Source organism: Equus przewalskii, chromosome 13 (assembly GCF_037783145.1).
Source record: "Equus przewalskii isolate Varuska chromosome 13, EquPr2, whole genome shotgun sequence".
Taxonomy (NCBI): Eukaryota; Metazoa; Chordata; class Mammalia; order Perissodactyla; family Equidae; genus Equus; species Equus przewalskii.
The window spans coordinates 27999053-28009808 of NC_091843.1; positions in this window are offsets into that span (position 1 = coordinate 27999053).

Genomic DNA, 10756 nt, shown 5'->3' on the forward strand with positions numbered 1-10756 from the left:
TTCTGTTCTTCTCTGACGACGTTTTCTGAGGCGTGAAACTCTCTGTAGGTTTCTTTTCTTTTAAACTAAATATTATCTTTTGCTCTGTGACAGGCTCTGCGATAAGGCTTTCCACCCAGGATTTCATTTAACCCTCACAACCCCTTTGCGAGGCATTATTATAATCATGCTTATTGAAAGACTGGGAAGCTCAAGTTCAGAGAGGTTGAATAACTTGCCCAAGGTCAGACAGCCAGAGAATGGTGGAGCTGGAGTAAGAACCCAAGCAGTGTGACTCCAGAGCATGACTCCGTGGTTGAAAACAATGGCCATGGAGAGCTGCATTTGGGTCAGAGCCTCATTCATCCCGGGTCCTGCCAAATGTGGTGAGCATGCATTCTATGGAGAGTGAGGAACACATGTTTTGTTGGGGAGATGGAGGCGGGCAGCATGGGGACACAGCAGCCAACACCTGCTATGTTTTAGGAACTGATTACACCTGAAATTGCAAAATGCCATCCATGATCTGAATCTTCAGATTGTAGAAGTATTGTTTTTTAAAGATTTTGAACTATGTACCAATCTTCATGATCAGAAGATTTCACATACATACAAAATTTGATTTGTAACTTTTCTTGAAAATCTGGAAGATGTAGTACATGGAGCCTTCATTCTGTTTGGCAACAATCGACTGTTGCTGAATAGTGGACGCCGCCTTTAGCTGGGGCTGGAGCGCCCCCGTTTACCTCAGGGCCTAACTCGCCCTCTAGTCGCTCCAAATTTGAGGCTGCGGCAGTCGTTCAAGAAAAGTGGGGGCGAGCACATTTCTTGCTGGGTATGAAGCATATTCTTTCCTGTTTAATAGGTCAACTTTGTGACGGTCTTAAAAACAACACAATCAAGATGGTTCCCTTTACTCATGCCTGATGTGCACCTGACCCCGAAGGTGTTTGAGATGGAACCCTGGACACTGACTCCCAGATCCCTCTGTGGGGCTGTAACTGGAAACTGAGGGTTCACCATAAAACAGAGAATATTCGAATCTGATTGTGGAGTGCGACGTCCTCCCTGGACAGCTGGAGAGATGGTAGCCCAGAAAGAGGAAGAACCTTCTGGAGGTCAACTGGGAAGTGGGGCTTGGCCAGGGTGCCAGCTCAGTCCCTATTGCAATGTGCTATCCATTCTTCCCCATTCTTTCATCTAGCTGGCACTGTGTCCTCCAAGTTTTCCTCGTACTTGGTCATACCATTTTTTTCCTCGGGTGTTTACTATATTTCAAGTACAGTGCTAACCAAAGTGTTTTACAAGTTTTCTGATTTAATTGTCATCCTTGTTTGACAAGTGCGGAAACTAAGGGTTACAGAGTCACTTTGCTTATTAGTGGAAGAGAAGGATCTGAATCCAGGTCTGGGTGCAGTCAGAGCCTTCCTTGCTGTGCCTTCTCAGACTGACTAACCCAGCTACCCTGCCAAGGAGGGACCATGCCATTCCATTTTGTAGATGGAGAAAGCAAGAGGCTAAGTGGCTTGTCTAGGATCACACAGCTGGTATTGATACAGCCAGGACTGACATCTGGGTCTGGCTCCAGGGCTGGGCTTACAAACAGTGACCTCATTTGCTGCTCTTCTGCACCTCGTGGGACCACCTGAGACCTTCCAGCAGTTTATTTGCATTGCTTGGTCTGTAATCACCCTATAGAACTTAGTATCATATATAAATTTGGGTGTGCAGAGGAGACTGGGTCCATTCTGTGGCACAGTGAGTGTACTTGTGTGGTTTCATGATCGTACAACATTCTGTGCCAAAGACAGTGAGTGGCAGCCACCGTCTAGACCCTCAGGCGAAGGGATTCCACGAATGGGGACTCTGAGCCCACAGATCAGAAAGTATTTCTCCAGTGCTGCACAGTGAGCACTAACCCTGCAAAGACTAGAGCCCAAACTCTCCAAAGCCCAAACTAGAACAGACTGAGACCCAGATTTTTTTCTGCACCACCCTTTCTCTTTCCAACACACATTGCTAGTTCCCTCCCATTCTACTCTCATCAGTAAAATGCTGTGAAATGCTGCAATGCCCTTCTATTGTCTTTATTTCACTTTCTGAAACATGACGGCAGTAACCTTGCGTCTTTGTCTCACTTTGTGAAAGATGAGGCAGTGAACCCCGACCACCCAGAATCCCAGCATCCCAGAAAGGGAGCCCTTTATCAGTAGTCTTAACACCATGCTCCAAAGAACCCTGAAGTTTCCTTTAGGCACTTCTGAGATTTTGAAAATAATCACACCTTTGCCACCAAAGAACAAGAATTCAAACTAAGGAACATGTTAACCACTCATTTAAAAATATATTTTATACATTGGGGTTTAGTGCAAGATGGCATCTTAATGAAAGAGTTCTGCCGCTAAAAAAAGATAGCAAATCTCTTTTTCTAAAATGTCATGGGTCACTGAACTACAGGATGCATCTACTCAGAGGGAGAAAGTCATCATGGATCAAAGTCAAATATCCCAGCAAAGTGGAGGAACCCAAATCTTCACCTTTGGCTAACCTAGTACCCTCCTGAAAGGTGATCCTGCCCTGCCAGCATCCACACCCCATTCTGCTGGGACAACAGCAGTGTTTCCTCTGTCCCTGCTGGGCATGCATCGACCTGCCCTGTCTTTGCCGAGCAGGCCCTGGAGCCCTGGAGTGCTCAGCTATCCCTTGGCAAGAGGGTCTGAGCTTGCTGGTGGCTCTTAATACTTAGGGTGGCCTGTAGGATTCTCTATATCTCCACTCTGGGTTGGAGAACCCAGAAACCTGGCAGCAGAGTCTGACCCTGGGGACCTGGGGACAAAGGTTGCAGGGGAGGGAGGTGCTGTGAAGATTTCTGGAAATGGAGCTACGGCTGATATTTCCTTCTCTGTGAGGACAAGAGATTAGAAAGGTCTGTTCGCACTGGAATAAACTCGAGGAAAGCAAACAGATGAAACAGATATACACACAGGCCTGTTCTCCTCTGTCTCCTCTTCCGAGTGCCTCCCCAGCTCAGGCAGCCTGGCGCGCGCGCGCACACACACACACACACACACACACACACGCGCAGGTTCAGACTTAGTGTGGTTCAGCTGTAGTTCCTAGTAAAGTGGTTTAACTAGTCGGGTCGACTATTCTGCTTCTCTGCCTCTCCACCTCTCCTGCTTGTCCTTTTCCACTGCAGGTAAATAACCACGGGCTTCTCCCCGCTGCAGCCCCATGGCCAGGCCTGGTCTCCCTGGCAGCTCGCCCAGCCCTGGCCCCCTCCCAGCCCTCATCTCCTTGACACCATCAAGGGTGGACTCCATCTCAGCAGACACTTGAGATCTCAGATGTGCCGAGCTGGAGGGGATCAGGTCATCCTCTGCAAGGCTGTCTTTTTACATGTGGGAGAGGTTGGGGCCCAGTGGCTCAGGAGGGGGAAGTGGCAGCTCTATCTTCCAGGATCTCTGCATCAAGCTGGAAGCCTGTCTTCAATCACATTTCACAATGGCAGCCCTTGGGCTGCCCCGGCCCAGAGACATGCTTTGTTTGGTCCATGCGCTGTGGGATGCCACAATATTATTTTATAATTTAAATTTAGAGTCAACATTTTAAATGGGAAACTTCAGCTCTCAAAAGTCTAGATTTCTGGCTTCTCTTGAAAAATTACAAGTCTGGCAACCTAAATTCCCATTCTCATGTGGCAGTAATCTGCTGCAGGTGAGTAGCCACTGCTCCTTTTAGATGAAGAATTGGCTTAATTCCTTTCTCTTTCCGGTTGAGCTCCTATAGCCATTTGTATTTGCAACCTCTGCTTTAAATAAAAGTAATAAAATAATATTGATAATTGTTATATATATTGAGCATTCTACCGCTAGTAGAAACCACGCTGAGGATTTCACATGTGTATGTTATTTAATTCTCACTAAAGCCCTATGAGGTAGATTTATTATCGTTCCCATTTTACAGATGGAAAAGTAGAGGCTCCGATGAGTTAAGAGATTTGCCCAAGGTCACACACAGAAGAGGAAGCAGAGCTAGGATTAGAAATCAGATTTTCCCAACTCTATCAACTATGCTGATTCCGAGGCCTGGGCCGGTTCCATCCATGGCGGTGGCTTTTACGGAGGTAACTCAGAATGTCTCCAGCCCCTATCCACACTCGGAATCTCAACCTCTGTTTCCAACAGCCAGTGGGATTTTGCCACTTGTATGTCCGCAAGCATTCACCAAATGGGGAATCTGAGTAACAGACAAAAGCAGGCTTGGCGTTATTCTCCTTTCCAGATCCCCAGCCCCTCCTGCTCCTTCTCCTGACTTCTCTGCTCATGCTGCAACGGCATTTTCTCTCTCTCTCAGTCAGTCATGTAGGCACTTAAACTTCATCTCTGACTCTCCCCTTCCCTGCCCATTGTTTTAAATCAACATCCAACAATACACCGAATCCTGTTCATACTTTCTCCATGATTCTGGTTTCAGACCTTTGTTTTCCGTCTCCCTCCACTTCAAATCCACTCTGCAAAGCATTGCCATATTAATCTTCTTAAAGCATAGGTCAGATCATATTACTTCTCTCCTTGAAGACCATAACTGGCTCTCCACTGCTGATGGAGGCAGGCTCCCCGTCTTTGGCATGGCCTCTGAGACGCTCTACAATATTGGGGAAACTTCTCCAGGCATCGCTTCCTCCAATTCCTCTTTACATTTCCAGATTCTCAATTTCTCAAATGTTCCCAATGCCTCCTCTGTCTAAATACTTGTCCCTTTTGTTTGGAATGCTCTGCTGCTCAGCCTTGCTTGTGGAATTTCACTCCATCTTTCAAGGTCTAGTTCAAAAACCACCTCCATTAAGGCTTTCCTGAACAAAATCTTGCCCTCTGCTCTCCAGCCAGGAAGGCAAACTCTCACCATTTAACAACTATTTATGGGACATCTACTATGTGCCAGGCACTGTGGATACTCATTCATGCATTCTTCCCACTGTAGGTAAATACTCCCGGAGTGCTTACTATGCAGCAGGCACTGTCCTGATATAAGAGCTACTTGCTGCCATGACATAATATCAGCGCAAAGAAGAAAATATAAAGCAGCTGAGTCTGATTCACAGGGGATGATAATGACCATGTGAGGAATGAACGGGGCCCACCAGGGTCCATGGCATCGAGGGACTCCTGCTCCAGTGATGTATAGGCCTAGCTGGACCTGCCCAGGAGCAAAAGTTCAGCACCAGCCTCTGGCAATTCTGTGGCTCCTCCTGCATCCTGACTCCTTTGATGCTGAGTGACACTGCGGCTGCTGGGCCTTCTTGTTTGGTTCTCTTCAAGGAAATGCAGTCATGGGAAGGATCTGTTTCCAGGGTCTGTGGATACAGGAGGTCCCCATGGCTGGACCCAGGAGACTCTGTCCTGGTGCCAAGTGTTCCACAGTCACAGGAGGAAATGCAGAGCCCAAACGCTGGCCAGCATGGAGCAGTGCAGCCAATCAGAACAAAGCCTGCTGAGAAGGGCGAGGGGGTTGACCATTCCTTCTACAAGGCCCCTCTGACATCTGTTAGCAGGATCGCAAGCTTTAGCAGAGAGTAGCTCAGGTGGGCTGATGTTGCTGTGGAAATCATAGGCACACTGGCTGCCTCCTTCGTGCTCCATTCATTCAAGTCCCTCCCCAGAGAATGTCCACTCCACTTTCCTCTCTGATGATGATGATGACGATGCCGATGAGGACCACAGGGAACAGGTCCTAAGGCTCTGCGCTAAGTGCACTATGTGGTTTTTCTTAATGAATGCTCACACACTGTCCTTATCCCTATTTTGTAGGTGAGGACAGTTGGGCTTAGAGGGGTTAAGAATTTCCATGAGGGCACACCAGGCACATGGAAGCATCAGAATTCGAACCCAATCAGATGCCAGATGCCAGAGCCCCTGTGTTTCACCACATCAGACCAAAGCCTCCTGTGCTGTTAAAATTATACTCGGCCCCAAGGCATCATTCAAATATCACCTCTACTGTAAGGCTTCCCTTGATTACCTTTCCATCCCTGTGCATGGCACACACGACTGCCCTGAGTAGCGGTCGTCACTCAGTCCTTCACCGTTTATTGCATGTCCACTAGCTGCTCTTTGATGAATAACTCTGCCCCTCCTCTCCAGAAGCTCCCTGTCCAGTTACCACAGGGCAGGATCAAGGCTACTATGTGATACGTCTGGTTTGTTCACATTTATGTCTGCTTGCAGCTGTCCCACCATCACTTCCAGGGCCTGAGAAAGTCATAGGTCTTTTCCTGTGGCCAGACGGTCAAAGCCACTTAACAATCTGGGTCAGACATATGGAAATTCAGCAAGCTGCAAAACAAGCAGGTGGGGAAATAGCAGGGAGTTCCACCAGGAGCAGCAGTGCTGGAAGGAGAGCGTTTATAATTCTTGCCCCAGCCCCTGCAACAGTCCTGCAGAGCTGAACTTCCGAGGCTTCTGAAGAGCAACGAATGATTTACTTAAGCTGTGCTCAGTGTGATTCTGGTCCTGGGGGCTTTTGCCAAGTGTTTAAGCAAAGCCCTGCTCCTTCCTCCAGGTGCTGTCATTCCAGCACCTCCAAGACTAACCTGCCCAGGACCTAGATGGAGCCAGGATCAGGCTGGGCCCTATCGACGTCCAGGCTCAGGTCCAAGAGAAGTCCTCTCCACTCCCGCCTCACCAAGCAACTCAACGGTATTTCCTTAGTGCATCTGAAGACATTGAAAGAAAAGGATGGGAGGAAATTTGCTGAAAAGTGCCGCAGGCAGGCGATTTAGAATCTCCGGTCCTTTTGCCCAGTCCCTTCTCAAGAAAGATCTCACAAGTTCTTAGGGATCCAATTAGAGGCAATGGTTCTTGGCCTTTTAATAAAACAAATGGACTTTCGAGAATCACAGGAAATTTGTAAAATCTCTCCCCACAAAAAGCCTCCTCTCCCACATGCAACTTGGTATCCAGTTTTGGGATATTCAAGGGCTTCCTGAAGTTCATCCACAACTCCAAGTGTTGATGTCCCAAAGCGTTGCATGCAAACAAGATGATTTTTGGTACGCGGACAAACGTTGTTTTAAATTTTAATTCCTGGCTATTTATTTTAATATGTACTACAATCATAATTAACACATCCAATCTGTGATCTCATAAGTGTTTTGGGATGAGGCTAAATTGAAAAATTATGACTAGAATTGAAGTAAGTTTTAAGGGGAGCATTAAGTAAAAGATTAACATTTCAGGGGACCTGTGTGTGGAGAAAGCCTGGGAAGAATTGCACATCGATGACCCATGTTTGGATGCACCACTGGAGTTTGTGGAATTTCTAATCTGATTTAACAACCTCGTTGCACAAATGTGGAAACTGAGGCCCAGAGAGTTAAGTGACAGACCTGAGTTCCTGATAGTCAGAAGCAAATGGGAGAAAGTCCCCAGGGTAGCAAATTCCCAGGCCAGTGTTGTTTCTAGAGCACCATTAGTTTTCTTGCTTTCTACCTGTGCAGTTTTAACCTCAGAGGGCAAAAAAAAGGAGGCCACCTGGGTTTCTGCTGGGAGCAGAGAGAACCGGTAGTAACCTCAAATAGCCAGTTAGATCACTGTCATCTTACAAGGGCTTTTACAAGTATTTTCCTTAGACTCTTCTCACCGCTTATACTTATAAATGAAACATGTTTCAGGATGCTTGTCATTCCTCCCACATTGCTCCAGGTTTGCCTGCACAGTCTCAGGAAATGATTTGCTCTTCCCTGCCGAGGGTTATGCTATTTAACTCGAGTCATAAGAGAGAATCAACTTTGCATGTTGTGGGGCTTCTTTCAATTGGGGTTGACATTGTGCTCGCTGCTCTGATTGCCAGATTGAAAACTAATGATGTCCAATGTAAAGACTTTCTTTAAATCCTCTGCCTGGGTCAGCCCCCTGGGGAGCGTTGTTCTGGGTTCTGAATGCATCCCTTTAAGAGACACAGGCACCTTGGGGAGTGTGTCCAGAAAGAGGGTAAGGGACCGGACCGACAGGAGGAGACTGCAGCCCAATGCAGGGGAGGGACGGCTGAAGGACCTGGCTTTCATTGGCTTGCAGACAGAAGACTCCAGGGGCCATTCCAAGGTCACCATCTGCCGGTCTTTGAAGAGCTGCTGTGGGACAGGGCAGAGCAGGGCAGGTAGGCACACTGTGCTGCAGCTCTGCTTCGCTCCAGGCGGCAGAGTGGGCGGGTGGAACAGAGTGGATGGTTGGAACAGAGTGGGCGGGTGGAACAGAGTGGATGGTTGGAACAGAGTGGGTGGTTGGACGTCTGCGGAAAGTGAGGAGAATCAGGCAGCGGTTCCAGGTAATTGTTGCCATGCGGGAATGCAGGCTATAAATCTGAGTTTTTATATGGAATCTGATTTTTAGAAGGTGGCGAGACATTTCCAAAATGTTTGAAAACACTGTGTGGCCAAACAAAACATATCTGTGAGTCAGATCCGACCTGTAGACGACCATTTTGTAACTTCTGCCTTGCGGTCATGAGTTATTTTGGTGTTCCTGCTTGCTGATCCTGTAATTGGGCTCCCCTTTTTCGGGGTGGGGGTTCCTGTGGCATGGTCCTGTGCTCAGCGTTCAGGATGCACATGGACTTAGAACGGCATTTTCACTGCTCTTTAGAGCAAAGTAGGAAGCTCCAAGAGTTGGGGGTCTCCTTCTGGGGTAAAGGGAGGGTCAGGAAATGCCAGGGGACCTGGAGGAGGTGGCATTGTACCTGGAAATACCATTGATACAGAGGCAGGATATCTGAGTTCTCACATGCCCTCTGCAATCTCCTAGTTGTGTGTCCTGGAACAAGTAATTTCTCTGGGTCTGTTTCTTCCTCTATAAATGAGAGGATCGGGGCTGGCCCGGCGGTGCAGCGGTTAAGTTCACACATTCCGCTTCTCAGTGGCCCAGGATTTGCTGGTTCAGATCCCAGGTGCGGACATGGCACCACTTGGCAAAAGCCATGGTGTGGTAGGTGTCCCACATATAAAGTAGAGGAAGATGGGCGTGGATGTTAGCTCAGTGCTAGTCTTCCTCAGCAAAAAGGGGAGGATTGGCAGTAGTTAGCTCAGGGCTAATCTTCCTCAAAAAAAAAAAAAAAAATCCAAAAAAAAAAAAAATGAGAGGATCGGATAGTCTTCTGTGATTTTATGGCAGTCACTCCTCCCCACCCTCAACCGCACCCTATAGGACTTCCAGGTTCCCAAATCCCATGTCCCTTTCTGCAGTGGATTTCCTCCAACCCTAAGAAACCCCTCTTCAGAGCCATCCTGGGTCAAGTTGCCCCCTTCCTGCCACCTTAGGGATCTCCCTCCTTTAATGTCTTCCCATTTCCTCTACCTACTAACTCCTATTCGTCCACTCCCCAGGCAAGCTTCTCCTGACCCCCCCCGCCATGTCCATTCTCCAGTCATACATGTCTTTCCATCAGGGGACTCGCTATCGTGGGCACTACTCATTTATTTGTGTGATTATCAGATTACTGTGTCACTGGTTTAGATACCCTGATGGTCTCTTCCAACCCTGTTATTCACTGATTCTGGGGTAACCAACCAATGAGGGGCAGAGCACAGAGAAGCTGTTCTCAAGCTTTATTTCTGTCCCACACACCCAAGAGATTACAACACACACCCAGCGTGAATGGGGCGTGTGGGTACTGGATCCAGAAACACTCACATAGAGGTGAAGAGCACAAAGCTAGTCTTGACATTTCCCCTGCCACATGTTAGCTGTGTGACTTTTCAGACAAGCGACACCGAGCCTCAGTTTTCTCGTCTGTAACATGGAAACAATAGCTGCCCCAAAGGATTCTTCTGAGGAACACCGATCTAAATTACTTAGCTACTGTTGGGCACGCAGCAAGCATGCAATCCGTGGAAATCCTAAGAATAGTTTCAAATTGCAGATCAGAGCCTCCTTAGGTACAAATCCTAGCCGGAGTTTTGGATATCTGCTCTCTCACCAATGAGCAGCCCCGCTCCACCAAATGACCAAGGGAGACATGAGGCTAAATCAGTGGTTCTCAACTGAGGGACGTTTTTCCTCCAGGGGACATTCTGCAACGTCTGGAAACATTTCCGGGGGTCACAATGTGGGGTGGGGAGCTCCTCTGGCATCTAGTGGGCAGAGGCCAGGGAGGCTGCTAAACATCCTACAGGGCACGGGGCAGCCCCACAACAGAGAGTTAGCTGGTAGAAAACGTCAACACTGGGCTACAGAGTAACCAAGGCACAAAGATATAGGGGAAGAAAATAATTTTGTGAGGTTTTACATATATATATAAAATATATATGCATACATATAGATACACATCGTATATGCATATGTACAGTGTATGTGGATGCACCGTGTGCTGTACACTGCATGAGTATGTGTTTATATCTAGTATGTCCCATAGTCCATGTATATACAGTCAACTGACAGCCCCACAGACACAAAGCCAGGGCACAGACTCCCAGCCACGAGCCAAATTGACTCACCCACCGGAGGCTGACTTACTGGAATGGGAAAGTAAACATTTGATCTACGCACAACTTGTCAGGAAAGTAAAGCTTCAGGGAAGCGGGGGTGTCCCTAGTGTCCTATACAGCACGATCACGAAGCACGACATACGTTTGTGCCCACACCCTCTTCCTGCCTAAGCTTTCCAATACCGAGCAATTCCCGTTCCTTGGAAACTCTTTAGGAAAGTGAGAGGCCCAGAGGTTACAGGCAGCAGAGGAAGTGGCATGGGGCTAGCCGTGGGGCTGTGACCCCAACCCTCCAGG